This window comes from Bos taurus, chromosome 2 (genome assembly GCF_002263795.3).
Source record: "Bos taurus isolate L1 Dominette 01449 registration number 42190680 breed Hereford chromosome 2, ARS-UCD2.0, whole genome shotgun sequence".
In the NCBI taxonomy this organism is placed as follows: Eukaryota; Metazoa; Chordata; class Mammalia; order Artiodactyla; family Bovidae; genus Bos; species Bos taurus.
In genome coordinates this window covers 129707308-129725861 of record NC_037329.1, presented here as the reverse complement: position 1 = coordinate 129725861, position 18554 = coordinate 129707308, and the positions used below count along the sequence as shown (strand labels likewise).

General features: G+C 42.9%; 1 protein-coding gene across 6 annotated transcripts in view; it reads right to left on the bottom strand.

Moving 5' to 3' along the window:
• LUZP1 (leucine zipper protein 1) overlaps positions 1 to 18554 on the bottom strand; it is a 102799-nt gene that overhangs the window by 42667 nt on the left and 41578 nt on the right. The gene's annotated exons all lie outside the window — the stretch shown is intronic.

Here is an 18554-nt window from a genome sequence, read left to right as displayed (position 1 = left end):
CCCTGCCAGGGTCTCCCATGACCCCCTCCAAGCTCCTTCTTGCAGTTGAGGCTATGTCTCTGTATCATGCTCTTTTAGTAAGTCACGCCTGCCAACAAGTCTCAAGCCAATGTCTTCAGTATTAAAAACAAACAAAACACTCATATACACACACTGGGATGTACAGAGGGTGATGGGATCCTAGGTCCTAGTCTTTCTCCAATTTATTAGTTCTGGACCCTTGTAGAGAATTATTCTAATTTTCTTACTCAGAAAAACTTTACTCAAAGTTTCCTCATTTGTTAAGACAGAAACAACAATCTGCCATGCCTACAAGAGTGGCAGTATCACACGCAACAGTGCGTGTGACAGTGCTCTGCACACCTAACATGCGGTTACTGGTACACGATAGGTCCACAAAGCAGGTAGAGCTTACCTTTGGCCAGGTTAGGGGTAAGTTTGACTGACAAGGTCCCCAGTTCCGGTGTCCTCTGTTCTATGACCCAAGGCTACCTATCTCCAACCCAAGTCCCTCTGTCCCTGGCACCTGAAAAACCTATATTCTTTCTAATTCCACATGATTTCCTTATCTTAGCAAGGTTTCTTGAACTTCTCTGACTAAATTGCTCCATGTCCCCAAAAAGGTAAAGACATTAGACTTGATCTCAAAGGGCTTGGATATTCTAAGCCTCTCCATCCTATCTTTCAAAGCACTTCATCTCTCTACTTGAGCAATTTCCAGTCTGCTTTGCATTATAGCTTTATCTTATATCATCTCCTAAGGAGAGAGCAGAAGGATGTCTCACTGAGTTTAACATTCCCCATAGCACTTAACATAGAGCTTTGTACACAGAAAGAACTCAAAAAGTACTGGTTGAATTGACTCCATGCTGATTTCTCATTTTTTGCACTTACTGTCCATTCCACACAATAAGTATATACTATCTTATCCTTTCATATTCCTTTTGTAGCTCCCTAAGCCTGGTACAATGTGAAACACAGTCAGTATTTTCTTAAGAATTGGTGACTAGTTCATTTCTTAAGATTTTTTACCTTGATCAACCTCTGAGCCAATCAACCTATCCTACTTGTGATTTTTAACAACTGCCGATGGTTACTGACATAAATAAACACGACATTTATCAGACTATCATAGAAGGAAATTGCATAACAGTTATTACATGGATAGAAGTGGAATGCAGGGGTTAGAGGCACTTTTTCTCCCCAGTGGCATCAATAACATGGTCAAAAGGCAAAGTCAGCAGACCTAGACTCTAAGTTCATCTCTAGAAGGGAAGTGATCTTCCAAATTGGCTCCCAGTGATCTCTACCTCCTAGTATCCATGTTCTGTGGGGGCTCCTCCCCTTGAGTGTGGGCTGGACCTAATGACTTGCTTCTAATAAACAGAATATGGCAAGAGTTATGAGACGTCATTTCTGAGATTAGGTACAAAGGACTAAATTCTTTCTTGCTGCCTGTCTCGCTCTCCTTCTCACTCTTCACTCACTCTCTTGCTACCTCTTGTCTGATGAAGCTAGTTGCTACCCTGGAGAGGCCCATGTGGAAAGTATAATGTCTGCCTGCAATGTATGAGACCCAGGTTTGATTCTTGGGTCAGGAAGATCACCTGGAGAAGGAAATGGCAATCCATTCCAGCATTCTTGCCTGGAGACTCCCTTGGACAGAGGAGCCTGGTGGGCTACAGTTCATAGGCTCACAAAAAGTCAGACACAACTGAAGCGACTCAGAATGCTCATAACCACCCACCAATCAACAAGGAACTGAGGTCCTCAGTCCCACACCCCAAATGAATTGAATCCTGCCAATGACCACTGAGAGAACTTTGAAGCTGGCACATGATGAGGTGACTGCAGCCCTGGAGGACACCCTGACTGCAGCCCTGGATGAGATCCTGAAGCAGGGGACCCAGCTAAGCCCTGCCCAGGCTCCTAACCCACAGAAGTTGTGATATAATAAATGCATATTGTTTTATGCTGTTGAATTGTGTTATGTGGCAACATATAGCAAAGACACTCTGGTATTAAAAAAAAAAGAACAAAAACAGGGTGGGTGGGTGGAGAGAAGCTATGGATTAAAAGATTCTTAAATGGCATATCAATCACAAAGTATGGACCACATTAAAACTGTAAAAAAAACAAAACAGAATCATTACATTGATGAAATAATTAGAAGTTGAATGACTAGATATCCGATGATATTAAAGAATTCTTATTAACTTTTTGACATGAAATTAAAAATGTGGGTTTGCTTGGTTGGTTTTTTTGTTTGTTTTTTGGATTGCACCGTGCAGTTTGGGTGGGGGGCGGGCGGGGGTGTGTGTCTCAGTGCCCAGACCAGGGACTGAAACCAGGCCCTTGTCAATGAGAGTATGGAATTCTAACCATTGGACCACCAGGGAATTCCCAGATTACTTTTTTTTTTAAGTTAACTTTTATTTAAAGATACACATCGAAATGCTTACAGATGAAATGATATGATGTCTGGAATTTGCTTCAAAATAATACAGGATGGGGTCAAGTGGATGAGGGTATAAATTATAAAAATGAAACAAGATGGCCATAAGTTTATAACTCTTGCAGCTGTGTGGGTACATGGGAGTTTGTTATGAAGTTTCCTTTTGTTTAAGTTTGAAACTCTCTGTAACAAAAAGCCTAAGAAAGAGGCAGAGATGGGTAAAATCCAAGACCCAAGGGTCCTCCTAGTTTCAATAATCTGGGCCACAGCACCTCAAACCCTATGCTCTAACCTTCCCCAGGTTTCCTGAACTGGATTTAACATTTCAGTCCATGCCAGTGACCTACATTATCACTTTCCCACAAAAACTCCACTGAGCACCTACAGCTGAAGAGTTAGTTAAAATAATTTAAACAACGCAGCCCTGGTGGGTGGAGTCATGTGATGGCTAATTGCTAGAAGGTCCTTGAGACAACTGTTTGAACTGTGGTGCTGGAGAAGCCTCTTGGTCCCTTGGACTGCACGGAGATCAAACTAGTCAATCCTAAAGGAAATCAACCTTGAATATTCACTAGAAGGACTGATGCTGGAGCTGAAGCTCCAATAATTTGGCCACCTGATAGAAAGACCTGACTCACCAGAAAAAACCCTGATGCTACAAAAGACCGAGGGCTGGAGAAGGGAGTAACAGAGGATGAGATGGTTGGATGATATCACTGACTCAATGGACATGAGTTTGAGCAAACTCCAGGAGATAGTGAAGGACAGGGAAGCCTGGTGTGCTGCAAGTCCATGGGGTTACAGAGAGTCAGACACAACTTGGTGACTGAACCAACCACCTGGCAAAAACTAGGAGGAACCACCCTAGGGCTTCCTCATGTAGGAAACCATTACCTGCTGTACTTTACTTTGTCCACCCTTAGGGCACATCAGTCTCTGGCCAGTATAAGTATTTTAACATTTGCTCCCTATGCTGTGCGCAAATTTAACTTTTTAATCCCTTACAGTTTTCTTTCATTACACCTCAAGTATCTCAACTGGTATGACCTATTTTCTAATCTTCAATTTTGTTCAGCTAATTAAAAAAGAAAATCTCAGATCTACAGTTCCCCACAAAAAAACTTCAACAAGGAAGAGATCATATCTGCTTTTTCTTGTCAGAATCTCTGATTCTTAGGTTGGAGAATCAATCTTTGAAGTTCATATTGACACTAGTAAAGTAATGCTCAAAATTCTCCAAGCCAGGCTTTAGCAGTACATGAACCGTGAACTTCCAGATGTTCAAGATGGTTTTAGAAAAGGCAGAGGAACCAGAGATCAAATTGCCAACATCCGCTGGATCGTCGAAAAAGCAAGAGAGTTCCAGAAAAACATCTATTTCTGCTTTATTGACTATGCCAAAGCCTTTGACTGTGTGGATCACAATAAACTGTGGAAAATTCTGAAAGAGATGGGAATACCAGACCATCTGACCTGCCTCTTGAAAAACCTGTATGCAGATCAGGAAGCAACAGTTAGAACTGGACATGGAACAACAGACTGGTTCCAAATAGGAAAAGGAGTACGTCAAGGCTGTATATTGTCACCCTGCTTATTTAACTTATATGCAGAGTACATCATGAGAAATGCTGGACTGGAAGAAACACAAGCTGGAATCAAGATTGTGGGGAGAAATATCAATAACCTCAGATACGCGGATGACACCACCCTTATGGCAGAAAGTGAAGAAGAACTAAAGAGCCTCTTGATGAAAGTGAAAGAGGAGAGTGAAAAAGTTGGCTTAAAGCTCAACATTCAGAAAACTAAGATCATGGCATCCGGTCCCATCATTTCATGGCAAACAGATGGGGAAACAGTGGAAACAGTGGCTGACTTTATTTGTTTGGGCTCCAAAATCACTACAGATGGTGATTGCAGCCATGAAATTAAAAGACGCTTACTCCTTGGAAGGAAAGTTATGACCAACCTAGACATCATATTTAAAGCAGAGACGTTACTCTGTCAACAAAGGTCCGTCTAGCCAAGGCTACGGTTTTTCCAGTGGTCATGTATGGATGTGAGAGGGACTATAAAGAAAGCTGAGCACAGAAGAATTGATGCTTTTGAACTGTGGTGTTGGAGAAGACTCTTGAGAGTCCCTTGCACTGCAAGGAGATCCAAACAGTCCTTCCTAAAGGAGATCATTGGAAGGACTGATGCTAAAGCTTGAAACTCCAATATTTTGGCCACCTGATGTGAAGAGCTGACTCATTTGAAAAGACTGACGCTGGGAAAGATTGAGGGCAGGAGGAGAAGGGGACAAGAGAGGATGAGATGGTTGGATGGCATCACCTACTCAATGGACATGGGTTTGGGTGGACTCCAGGAGTTGGTGATGGGCAGGGAGGCCTGGCGTGCTGCGGTTCATGGGGTCGCAAAGAGTCAATGATGACAGAAGTCAGAATACGTGACTACTTGAAAGCGTGTTAGTCGCTCAGTCATGTCCTACGTTTTGCAGCCCCATGGACTGTAGCCCACCAAGTTTCTCTGTCCATGGCATTCTCCAGGCAAGAATACTGGGTTGAGTAGCCTTTTACTTCTCAAGGGAATCTTCCTGACCCAGGGATCGAACCCAGGTCTCCTGCATCGCAGGCAGATTCTTTACCGTCTGAGCCACAGGGAAGTGATTACTTAGGCAGCCAGTAATTGATAAGGAAGAAGCATTAGGTGGGTGAGCACTTCCTGCCCGAATGCTGAGTTCATGTTCAAGGGCAATGATGATGTTTTTGTGAACACCCATCATCTCCTGAATTACTTGAATAGCTTATCCAGGAACAAAGCCAAAGATTTGTTTATTGGTGACGTGATTCATAATGCTGGACCTCATCGGGATAAGAAACTCAAGTACTACATCCCAGAAGTTGCTGACACTGGCATGTACCCGCCTTATATAGGAGGAGGCGGATTCCTCTACTCCAGCCACCTGGCCCTGAGACTGTACAATGTAACTGACCGGGTCCTTCTCTACCCCATCGATGATGTTTATACTGGAATGTGCCTTCAGAAACTCGGCCTCGCTCCAGAGAGACACAAAGTCTTCAGGATATTTGATATAGAAGAGAAAAGCAGGAGTAACATTTGTTCCTATGTAGATTTGTTGATATTTGGTCTCGGTTGCAGAGTGCTCATTTAAAATGCTGAATTATGTGTAAACTACATTTTACATAGAAATGTATCTCAAATAGTTCCCATTTGTGTTCTCTTCCATTAGAGGTCATTTCTACGTAAAAACCATCAAAATTGCCTTTATAGGTCATGTCCATTTGACAGCCTCTAAACTCTTCAGTTCAGACGGTAAAGCGTCTGCCTGCAATGCAGGAGACCTGGGTTTGATCCCTGGGTCGGGAAGATCCCCTGGAGAAGGAAATGGCAACCCACTCCAGTATTCTTGCCTGGAGAATCCCATGGACGGAGAAGCCTGGGGGACTACAGACCACGGGGTCGCAAAGAGTTGGACACGACTGAGCAACTTCACTTCACCTACTCAATTGATAAGGAAGAAGCATGAGGGAGCCTTCTGGAGTTTTGAAAATGTTGTGTATTTTGATCCAGTGCATATCTTGATGTGAGTAGTCCTTACATGACTGCTTACAAATACAAAAATCATTGAGTATTTTTGTGTACTTCAGCGTAGATATATTCAATAACAAACAAATATTGGAGTAAAAACCAGAATCTTAGGTGTCGTATTTTATAAAAGCTCTAAGAGCAATCCTAATGTGCGACCAATGGTAAGAAACATTCTTCTACCTCAACAATTCAGCCACTCAGTCGTGTCCAACTCCTTGCGACCCCATGGACTACAGCATGCCAGGCTTCCCTGTCAATCACCAACTACGGGATCCACCTGAACAAGCTCAAACTTAAGACTCCCAGGTCTTCCTAATTCTATTTCAATAGTAACTGTGAGAAAAGGTAATAAAAAAAAAAAAAAAAAAAAAAACTGAAGCTTGGAAAGATCGTGGTACAGGGAGTGGGTGAGGGGTACTTTTGAAATTTAAAAGTAAGAATTCAGAACAAAGGAGGAAAAATCGAAGTCAATGTTGACAGAGCTAAAAAAAAAAAATACAGCTGAAAGAGATAGTGAGCCTGACAACTCAGATTCTAGTTCCAGCTTCATTTCTGACTAGCTATGGCCGTGGCCTTCCACAAACTGCTTCCTTACTCTAGGCCGAGCTGCTGCTGCTGCTGCTGCTGCTGCTAAGTCGCTTCAGTCGTGGCGACCCTGTGACTCTGTGCGACCCCATAGACGGCAGCCCACCAGGCTCCCCCGTCCCTGGGATTCTCCAGGCAAGAACACTGGAGTGGGTTGCCATTTCCTTCTCCGATGCGTGAAAGTGAAGTCGCTCAGTCGTGTCCAACTCTTCGAGACCCCACGGACTACAGCCTAAGCTCCTCCGTCCATGGGAGTTTCCGGGCAAGAGTACTGGGGCGGGTTGCCATTGCCTTCTCCGAGGCCCTGCTAAGATCTCTTAAATTTTTAAGCAGTTTGGAGAGGAAGGTGAGAGGGATCGAGTAAGAACAAGCCTTTTTGAAGGACCCTAGGTTTATCTCTAGCATAGCACTTATCATTCTGTACTGTAATTACCTACTGGTGGGTTTATCTCCTCCCACCAAACCTAGAGCTCTTGAAAGGCCAGGATTATATATTTTGTTTCTGAATCGAAGCATATGCATAGAATCTGGCACACAATAATAATTCATTAAATGTTCAATAGTTAAATAGCTGCAAATTATGAGTGCCTGTACTTTTGTTCTTGTAAGTATACATGTACTTATATAGCTCAGAATCTGTCACGTCTGACTGACTCTGCAACCCCATGGACTCTAGCCCGCCAGGCTCCTCTGTCCATGGGATTCTCTGAGCAAGAATAATGGAGTGGGTTGCCATTTCCTCCTCCAGAGGATCTTCCCAACCCAGGGATCAAACCCATGTCTCTTATGTCTCCTGCATTGGCAGGCATTTTACCAATAGCTGGCACACCTGGCAAGCCCCAAAAGTTCTTCCTTCCCACACTGGGAGTCAAACCCAGGCCACCTGGATGAAAACCAGGAATCGTAACCACTAGACTTATAAGAATGATTCATCTCCCGCATATAGACCCCTTTCAAAAAACACTGAATAATATTATTTTCCTTATTGATACCAACTAAAGAAAGTCCAGATTCTAAAATAACCCAAAGGCTCCCTAGCAATGTCCTACCAGAAGGCCTCAAAAGTCCAGGACTCCTCCTCCCCCCCAAATAATATACCTAATAATTTCTAATATTTATACCTTATTTCATAGTTCAAAGTACTTTCACTTCCATAATCTCAATTAGTCCTCATAACAAGTCTATAAGGAGGTTATTATCAAATCCATTTACTATAATGAGCAAACTGAGGCTCTTATCTTAATTCTCTAACCCAAGGTAAACTGAAATCAACAAAAGAGGCCTTATGTGGCCTCTTTCTTCAGTGCCCGGAAGGAGGAAAAACAGGAGCATCACCACTCTGCTCCCCGGGCCTCTCCAAACGAGCGCGGTATCAGTCCCCTAGCTGCTTTTGCTTTATGGAGCTGACTATCTTCTAAATTTTCCTTGTCCTTATGAGAATCAGTCATATGGATTATTTTTATGTTTTAAGAAAAAATAAATCAAGTCTAAGGAGAAAAATCTCATGTCTACAAACAGCCATACTCAAAAGCTTCTTGCTAATGTCCTTGTGTGTAAAGCTAAAGGGGTAAGAGCAAAACGTGCTCCGCATGGAGGTGTGAACCTACTAGCCAACACCCCTGCAGCACCAGGCAGCGATGCACAGCGGATTTAGGCTGTACTTGTTTTTATATTTTCTTCAACAATTTGTACTGTCTACGTTTTCTCCTCACTACAGCAAATTCTTCAAGAGCAAGGGTCACCTATTCCAGTTAGGAAGGTCTGTCTCCTATAAATGAGCACACAGTACCCAAACCAAAAGTGGACCATGTTTTTCTGACCTTGTAATTTACATAAACTGCCTTTCCCAAAATTAAAAATTTAAACTTTTTAAAATTACTTAAGATATTAAATACTTTTAAGTAATTAGAAAGTTGACATTCTAAACAGAATAACAAATAAAATCTAGTCTCTAAAAAACAAACACGAAAGGACACGGCACCTGCAATGAACCCAGGCACACATTTGAGTGGGAACTCGATAACAATGAACTGAGTGAATGATAACTGAGAGCTCAAAATCCACTAAAAATAATTTAAAGCAGGATAAAGTAACCAAGAACCAGAGAAATGAAAACAGAATGCCAAATTGGGAAAAAAACAAGTTGGATTCTAAGTCAGTCCCACCCAAAGTCATAGTTGGGGGTCTCACAAGGAATCACTGGTTTTAAGCACTGCATGCCACCCACAGCAGACACTCCATAGCCCAGGAGCTTGCATTAGGGCAGGAAGCTACCTCACAATTCTCTCTCCTCTACTAGCAGCTAGATCAGCAGTAGCTGTCCCTCCCCCTGGTTCCACCCAACAACCACTGTCCTGAAGTCCACACACAGGACTGTAGGAGTTAAACCTGGCAACACTAGAAGTGAGGAGGAAATGAGCCTGCCACCTGACACTTTTCTGGCACAACCTAAGCCGATTAGTTTAGGTTACAAACACAACTGCAAGATTCCACTACACTGATTAAATTACTTTTTCAGCAAACTAAAAATAACCTATTTATCAAATCGGGAGCATTCCTCAACTATTTTTGCCCTGTCAGCAACCCAAAATTCCATGTCCTCAAATCCTTCATCCAGAGTGTTTTACTGGATCCAAGTCTCCCCATGTTCTCCAGCTTCTCTCTTCATCCTAACCTTGTGACTGCAGCAAGAGACCTAAACCCTTTTTCCAACTCAAGCTTTTAAAGTTTCTTTTCTAACAACAAGCATGTACAAAGCTTTGTGGCCCCTGCCTGGTGTTGAGCCACAAATGGACGATGGGCTGAGCTGCAGCTAGTAATGAAAAGCAAAGAAAAAATGAAGGACAAGACAGGGCATGATCAGGAAGTTGGTACATGCTTTTCATTCAGGCAGAAATGGAAGGAACTCCACCCACTTAGAAAAATAAAGCTTAAGGGTGAATGGTTTCCAGCACAGAGTAAGGCTGTACCTTATCATCTGACAACATAGCCATCAAGACTCCTCTGGGGACAAATGCATACCCAAAGAGCCCTGAGTATCCCACGAGAACCATTAGTCTGTCCTAGGTTGAAATTTTTAGGGGACATTTTTAGGGGAAACAAACTTCCATAACTTAAACCAAACAAGTCAGGGTTAAACTACAGACTTTCTAGTCATAAAGTGCTGAGTGGTGGTGGTTTAGTCGCTAAGTCACATCTGGCTGTAGCCCGCCAGGCTCCTCTGTCCATGGCATTTCCCAGGCAAGAATACTAGAATGGATTGCCACTTCCTTCTCCAGGGGATTTTTCCAACCCAGAAATCAAGCCCAGGTTCCCTGCACTGCAGGCAGAATCTTTACCAACTGAGCTACCAGGGAACTACAAAGTGCCGAGAGAGGGGCTCGAACCATCAGGAGCTCTCCTCCTCTCGTGTCCTGGAGATAAACCAGCACTCCTTTTCCAAGTGAAAGTTGCTCAGTCATGTCCGACTCTTTGTAACCCCATGGACCATACAGTCCATGGAATTTTCCAGGCCAGAATACTGGAGTGGGTTGCCTTTCCCTTCTCCAGGGAATCTTCCCAAACCAGGGATCGAACCCAGGTCTCCTGCATTGCAGGTGGCTTCTTTATCAGTGGAGCTACAGGGAAGCCCAAGAATACTGGAGTGGGTAGCCTATCCCTTCTCCAGGGTATCTTCCTGACCCAGGAATCAAATCGGGGACTCCTGCATTGCAGGAGGATTCTTTACCAGCTGAGCTATCCGTGAAGCCCTGATATCAGGGAAGCCTTTTCTAGAGATGGAAACTAACATGGACTTTGAACTTCCTTATGGCCCCATTTTCCCTGCAATAGCATCAGGAGAACGCCATAATACTCAGCCACCCTCTATGGACCTAACAAAGCATCTGTTGTTGCACGACAGTTACTTTCCAAAGATCCAACTTTTAAGTCTTCTCTATTTTTTTATTTGTTTTTGGTTGTGTTGGGTCTCTGTTGCTGCGAGAGGGCTTTCTCTAGCTGTAGTAAGTGGGGCTACTCTTCACCGCAGGGCTCAGGCTTCCTACTGCGGTGGCTTCTCTCGTGGAGCTCTGGCTCTAGGCATGCGGGCTTCAGCAGCTGCAGCATGTGGGCTTAGTAGCTACGCCTAAGAGCACAAGCTCAGTAGTTGTGGCATGTGGGCTTAGTTGCTCCACGGCACGTGGGATCCTCCTGGATCAAGGATGGAACCTGAGTGCCCTGAACTGGCAAGTGGATCCTTAACCACTGGACCACCAGGGAAGTCCTCTAACTCCTATTTTTAACCTTTTACTATCTCTTCCCAGATGGCACTAGTGGTAAAGAACCCACCTGCCAGTGCGTAAATGTTAAGAGATGCCAAGTTTGATCCCTGGGTTGGGAAGATCCCTTGGAGGAGGGCACAGCCACCCACTCCTGTATTCTTGCCTGGAGAATGCCATGGACAGAGCAGCCTGGTGGGCTACAGTCCATGGGGTCAAAAAGAATCGGACACGACCTAAGCGACTTAGCATGCACATATCTCTTTAAAACAAAACAAAAACTGGCTTATCTATAAAATGTATACTCTCAGAAACATTATTCCTGAAAAAACAAACAAAAAAAGCCTTCACTGTGGTAAAGTTCCAATGCAAAACCCTATGTTGTGAGAGCAAAGTACAAGTTGTGGCCCTTCTAGGATTCATGAAATCAAAGAACTATCAGAGCTGGAAAGACCTCTGGGGGTCAATTATCCAGTCCTGATTTTCACTTTATTTATTTATTTTTTGGCTGTGCTGTGTGGCGTGCAGGATCTTAGCTCCCCAACCAGGAATGGAACCCAGACCCCTGCAGTGGAATTGCAGAGTCCTAACTCCTGGACTGCCAAGGAATTTCCTGATTTTCATTTTAAAAATGGGAAAAATAAGGCCAAAGGAAAGGAAATAAGAGGCTTGGAGCAAAGTTGAACCCAAGACCTAGGTGTCCAGACTCCCAACTCAGGACTCTTACGCCACACCATACCTCTGCTGAAGACTGAGTTTATGGGAGTCAAGTGGCTACGGGGAAGGAAAGGAAAAAAAAGGTGCCCAACAGAGACCAACTCTGAGAACTCTCCTCTGCTGCTGGAGCAGGACAATTCGCAGGGCCAGTTACTGCTCCTCCAAACGCCTTTAATTTTAAGAGCTTGTCTCTTAAATATTAAATTTCCATGCTCTGTGCTCTGTGCTCAGTCACATCCAGCTCTTTGCAACCCTTTGGACTGTAGCCTGTCAAGCTCCTGTCTATGGGATTTCCCAGGCAAGAATACTGGAGTGGATTGCCAATTCCTCTTTCAAGGGATCTTCCCAATCCAGGGATCAAACCTGCGTCCCCTGCATCTCCTGCACCATCAGGAGCCACTGGGGAATTTTTACTAAAAGCCACAATATGTACTGCCATTCACACACTAATAGGGCCTCCTCATCACTGGATGGGCAAAGTCAAAAATCAACCAAGGGCCTTCCCTGGTGGTCCAGTGGCTAAGCACGCCAATGCAGGGGAGCCAGGTTCGATCCCTGGTCAGGGACCTAGATCCCATGTGGCGCAACTAAAGAGCATGCGGGCTGTGATGAAGATTGATGATTCCACACGCCACAACCAAGACCTGGCTCAGCCGGGTACCCACACGAATGTTTTTAAAAATCAGCCAAACACAGGGATGGAACAGCTACAAGAACCCTTAAACAGAACAATAAAATCCTCTGGGGGAAGAGGGCATATTTTTAAAGGACGACTTCTAAAAGCCTGTAGCCAGCCAGGGTCCTCTGTCCAAGGGATTCTCCATGAAAAAATACTGAAGTGGGTTGCCATTCCTTCTCCAGGGAATCTTCCTAACCCAGGGAAAGAACCTGGGTCTCCCACATCGCAGGCAGATTCTTTACTGTTTGAACCACCAGCAAAACCCTATTTATTGAGTGTCTACCATTAGACGTATTAAACACTTTCTCAATATCCTCACTCTGTTTTTCTCTTTCATTCAGCATTTTGCATATTAGAGATTTAAAGACCTATGAAAGAAATTCTAAAAAAACTTTAATCACAAATAAATAATTAGAGGGACTTCCCCAGTGGTCCTGCAGCTAAGAATAATCTTTGTGATGCAGGGGACATGGGTTCGATCCCTGCACAGGGAACTAAGATCCCACGTGCCTCAGAGCAACTAAGCCCACATTCCACAACTAGAGTCCACGCACCACAACGAAAGATCCTACATGATCCAACTAAGCCCCAACGCAACCAAATAAAATTGTAAAAACTCTAATGTTCAATTAATAGAAACTGAAAACACTATTGAGTGTAAGCAAGCTTTGTTCTAAATCATATCAGTCTACATAGCCAACTCAGTGTTCTCCTTGCTCAGTGGGTGCTCCTTCCCAGCAATGTGGCTGATGGTGAAAATGCCAAAAAATATAAGCAAAGAGGAAAAGAGTTTCATTTTCTGCTCTCTCATCAACATATCTTAATATGGAAGTTATAGTCTATCAGAGATTTGACAAGAATTAAATCAATATAAAAGGAAACGGAAACTCCAGCATAAATTATGAAAAGTAATGAATCTTAACTAAGCAAGGACTTGCCTACCCACCCACTAAGCTGGAAATAAAGATGATTCCTATCAACAAGGTAACGAACAGTAATTTTCAAATTTCAGTATGGATATGGAATTACTTGTTAAAATTGCAAATTCCCAAGTATCATCCACATAAACTCTGGTTAATTAGACCTGTTGTGGAGGTCCAATTTCTATTGTCTGTTCCCATTTGTATCCAGATTCAGATGATACAAACACTATACTTTTAAAAATACTATTGGGGGGGCGGTGGGGGGAATTGTTAGGTTTCCTAGACACCAAAGTGTACATTTTTTAAGTGGTACAACCTACAATATATATTCCAAAGACAGCATGCAGGCTGATTTTCAATAGAACTGAACCTGCTCCTTCCCTTGAACAGGTTCTTGAGAATAAATACGGGTTGATTTCAATCACTTAAGGTCATTTTACCTTCGAGCTCCTAAAGCAACTTCTCAAGTCAGTGCTACTTCCACTCCTTATATCAAAGAGCCTCGCTCCATATCGTAGAGGGTCACTCACTGGCTTCATTCTGAGACCTCTCCAGGAAGTCTTCCATGACACCCTATCTAAACCTGGGACTTCCCTGCCGGTCTAGACTCTGAAATCCCATTGCAGGGGGCCTTGGTTCAATCCCTGGTCAGGGAACTATATCCCACATGTCACAGCTAAGATCCAACAAAATAAATAAATAATAAATCAATTGTAAAAGTCTCTAAAAAAAAGAGATCCTATCTGAAAATAGGCACCCATTCTCTAACGTGCAACCTGTTTCTCCTGCTTTATTTCTCTCGACAGTACTTAGCATCACCTAAGATTCACTGCACTTTATATTTAACATTTATTTACACTCTTCCTCATTGGAAGGTAAGCTCTATTAGAAAAGGGGGTGCCCCCCCTCCACTGTATTCCCTGCACCAGAACAGTGCCTAGCGTATAGTAGGTACTCAATAAATGTTTATAAAACAGCACCATTTCAGAAAACAAAGCAGGTTCTTGGTCTTTCATCCTATTCGATTTACTCACGGTCACAGGACTTTACAGCCTGGGTGATAATTCTTCTTCCTTTCAATGGTTACATCATTCAGAAAACTGAATCTAGGTGTCAGCCCAGGGAGGCTCCCCATCATGTGACTTTCATTACCCAATGGTAATGTGAGATTTTTTTCCAGCTAAACTACAATAGAGTTTTCAAAGGTCTAGGCTACAGATGTTTCCAAATGACTTACACTCCATAGGAATGACTTGACTCCTGTCATGTGAGAAGTCAAACACAGTGCTGGCAAACACCAACGTGAAAGCTGCAAGTTTCGACAAAGCAGAACCTAGTATGCTGGCAGCCAAAATCACCTTACTCTATTACATTAAGTCAGCCAAACACTTTCTGTCAAAACTCAGCTCTCACCACACGTTCGTCCATTATGTGCAACCATATCCTACAGAGCACATACTTTATATGCCCTATAAACATCACCCTAATCCAAAACCCTACAGAATAGGTCTTACTATCCTCAATTTATAGACTAGAAAATGGATATTCCAAGAAGTTAAGCAATTTGCAACTAAAAAGTTAAGCAATTTGCAACTAATAAGTAGCAGGCTGGGATTTGAATGCAGGTCTACCCAACTTTTTACTGTATTTCTTACTTTGGGCTGTGCAGGGTCTTCGTTGCTGTGTGTGGGCCTTCTCTAGCTGCAGCAAGTGGAAGCGTAGCTTCTTCACTGCCATGCACGGGCTTCTCAAGGAGATGGCTTCTCTCGTTATGGCTCACAGGCTCTAGAGCGCAGGCTCAGTAGTTGTGGCCCACCGGCTTAGGTGCCCAAAGGCACGTGGGGTCTTTTGGAACCAGGGATGAAACCCATAACCAAAAAGGGAAGTCCCTCTGCTTGACTGTAAATTCTTGCTTTTTTCATTCTAACACTTTGACTCTTAGGCCCGACCACACCCCTCCCCACAACCCACACACACTAATATCTCCCTCGCCCTGTACTGAGCCTGGCACATAAAAGACATGTGATACACATTTGCCGAATCCATGAGTGTTAAATAGGATATTTTAATTCAAACTCAAAAAATCACCTAAGAAATTCTTCAGTCCTTCAGCTTTTAAAAACCAAAATTATCAAGTTCATTCAATTCCCTTTGAATAATTTTTAAAAATGGAATGGAAAATACAGCTTTTTCGGTTTAAAAAATATTGGGTTGGGGCTTCCCTGGTGGCCAAGTGGCTAAGACTTCAGGTTCCCAATGTAGGGGGCCTCGGTTTGATTCTTGGTCAAGGAACTAGATCCCACACGCCGTTACTAAAGATTCTGCATACCACAACTAAAAGAGCCAACATGCTGAACAAAAATCAAAGATCCCGAGTGCTGCAAGTAAGACCCAGTACAGCAAATAACTTAAATAAATAAAAATATTGGATTTACTCCAAAATGGAATCAAAACATAATTCATTACTATGGAGAAATGTATATAAAGCAAGTGAAATCACAGAAGCAGTGCACTTTCCAAATTCTCTTGCCCCTCCAACAATGGTGCCCTAAAATGAAAACATGATAACGCCTATAGAAACACTTCAAAAACTGTAACATGTTCAGTTCAGTTGCTCAGTCGAGTCTGACTCTTTGCGACCCCATGGACTGCAGCACGCCAGGCCTCCCTGACCATAAACAACTCCCAGAGTTTACTCAATGTTCATTGAGTCGGTGATGCCATCCAAACATCTCATCCTCTGTTGTCCCCTTCTCCTCCTGCCTTCAGTCTTTCCCGGCATCAGGGTCTTTTCAAATGAGTCAGCTCTTCACATCAGGTGGCCAAAGTATTGGAGCTTCAGCTTCACCATCAGTCCTTCCAATGAATATTCAGGACTGATCTCCTTTAGGATGTACTGATTGGATCTCCTTGCAGTCCAAGGGACTCTCAAGAGTCTTCTCCAAACCACAGTTCAAAAGCATCAACTCTTCAGCACTCAGATTTCTTTACAGCCCAACTCTCACAACCATACATGACTACTAGACAAACCGAAGTTTTGACTAGATGGACTTTTGTCAGTAAAGTCATGTCTCTGCTTTTTAATATGCTGCCTTGTCATAACTTTTCTTCCAAGGAGCAAGCATCTTTTAATTTCATGGCTGCAATCACCATCTGCAGTGATTTTGGAGCCCCCAAAAATAAAGTCTGACACTGTTTCCCCATCCATTTACCATGAAGTGATGGAACGAGATACCATGATCTTTGTTTTCTGAATGTTGGGTTTTAAGCCAGCTTTTTCACTTTTTCACTCTCCTCTTTCACTTTCATCCAGAGGCTCTTTAGTTATTCTTTGCTTTCTGCCATAAGGGTGGTGTCATCTGCATATCTGAGGTTATTGATATTTCTCCTGGCAATCTTAATTCCAGCTTGTGCTTCATTCAGCCCAGCGTTTCTCATGACGTACTCTGCATATAAGTTAAATAAGCAAGGTGACAATATACAGCCTTGATGTACTCCTTTCCCAATCTGGAACCAGTCTGTTGTTCCATGTCCAGTTCTGTTGCTTCCTGACCTGCATACAGATTTCTCAGGAGGCAGGTCAGGTGGTCTGGTATTCACATCTGTTTAAGAATTTTCCACAGTTTGTTGTGATCCACACAGTCAAAGGCTTTGGCGTAGTCAATAAAGCAGAAGTAGATGTTTTTCTGAAACTCTCTTGCTTTTTCGATGATCTGATGGATGTTGGCAATTTGCTCTCTGGTTTCCCTGCCTTTTCTAAATTCAGCTTGAACATCTGGAAGTTCATGGTTCACATACTGCTGAAGCCTGGCTTAGAGAATTTTGAGCATTACTTTGCTAGTGTGTGAGATGACTGCAATTGTGCAGTAGTTTGAAAATTCTTTGGCATTGCCTATCTTTGGGTTTGGAATGAAAACTGACCTTTTCCAGGCCTGTGGCCACTGCTGAGTTTTCCAAATTTGCTAGCATATTGAGTGCAGCACTTTCACAGCATCATCTTTTAGGATCTGAAATAGTTCAACTGGAATTCCATCACCTCCACTAGCTTTGTTTGTAGTGATGCTTCCTAAGGACCACTTGACTGCATTCCAGGATGTCTGGCTCTAGGTGAGTGATCACACCATTGTGATTATCTGGGTCCTGAAGATCTTTCTTGTAGTTCTTCTGACTATTCTTGCCACCTCTTCTTAATATCTTCTGCTTCTGTTAGATCCATACCATTTCTGTCCTTTATTGTGCCCATCTTTGCATGAAATGTTCCCTTAGTATCTCTAATTTTCTTGAAGAGTTCTCTAGTCTTTCCCATTCTAATGTTTTCCTCTACTTCTTTACATTGATCACTGAGAAAGGCTTTCTTATCTCTCCTTGCTATTCTTTGGAACTCTGCATTCAATTGGGTATATCTTTCCTTTTCTTCTTTGCCTTTCGCTTCTCTTCTATTCAGTTATTTGTAAGGCCTCCTCAGACAACCATTTGGCCTTTTTGCATTTCTTTTCCTTGGGGATGGTCTTGATCCCTGCCTCCTGTACAACGTCAGGAACCTCCATCCATAGTTCTTCAGGCACTCTGTCTATCAGATCTAATCCCTTGAATCTATTCGTCACTTCCACTGTATAATTGTAAGGAATTTAATTTAGGTCATACCTGAATGGCTTTCCAGTGGCTTTCTAGTGGCTTTCCCTACTTTCTTCAATTTAAGTCTGAATTTGGCAATAAGGAGTTTATGGTCTGAGACACGGTCAGCTCCCAGTCTTGTTTTTGCTGACTGTACAGAACTCCATCTTTGGCTGTAAAGAATATAATTAATCTGATTTCCGTATTGGCCATCTGGTGATGTCCATGTGTAGAGTCTTCTCTTGTGTTGTTCGAAGAGGGTGTTTACAATGACCAGTTTGTTCTCTTAGCAAAACTCTCTTAGCCTTTGCCCTGCTTCATATTATGTTATACATATATATATAAAACATGTTATACAAAGATAATTACTAGTATAATTTGAACCTGATGACAGGATAAACACCTGATATAAATAAGACTATTAACCAATAAGGCCAGCATTATTAAAAGTCCCACTATAGCTGGAGTGCAGAAAGAGGTAAATGTCCTAAACTCCAACTAGTTTATCCTTAATAAAGAAAGGATATGGCTTACCCATTATTAATCTTTTTATATCTAAGTCTTGGGCTTTCCTGGTGGCTCAGACAGTAAAGAATCTGCCTGCAATGCAGGAGACCGGGTTCAATCCCCAGGTTGGACAGATCCTCTGGAGAAGGGAATGTCTACCCACTCCAGCATTCTTACCTGCAGAATTCCATGGACAGAAGAACCTGGTG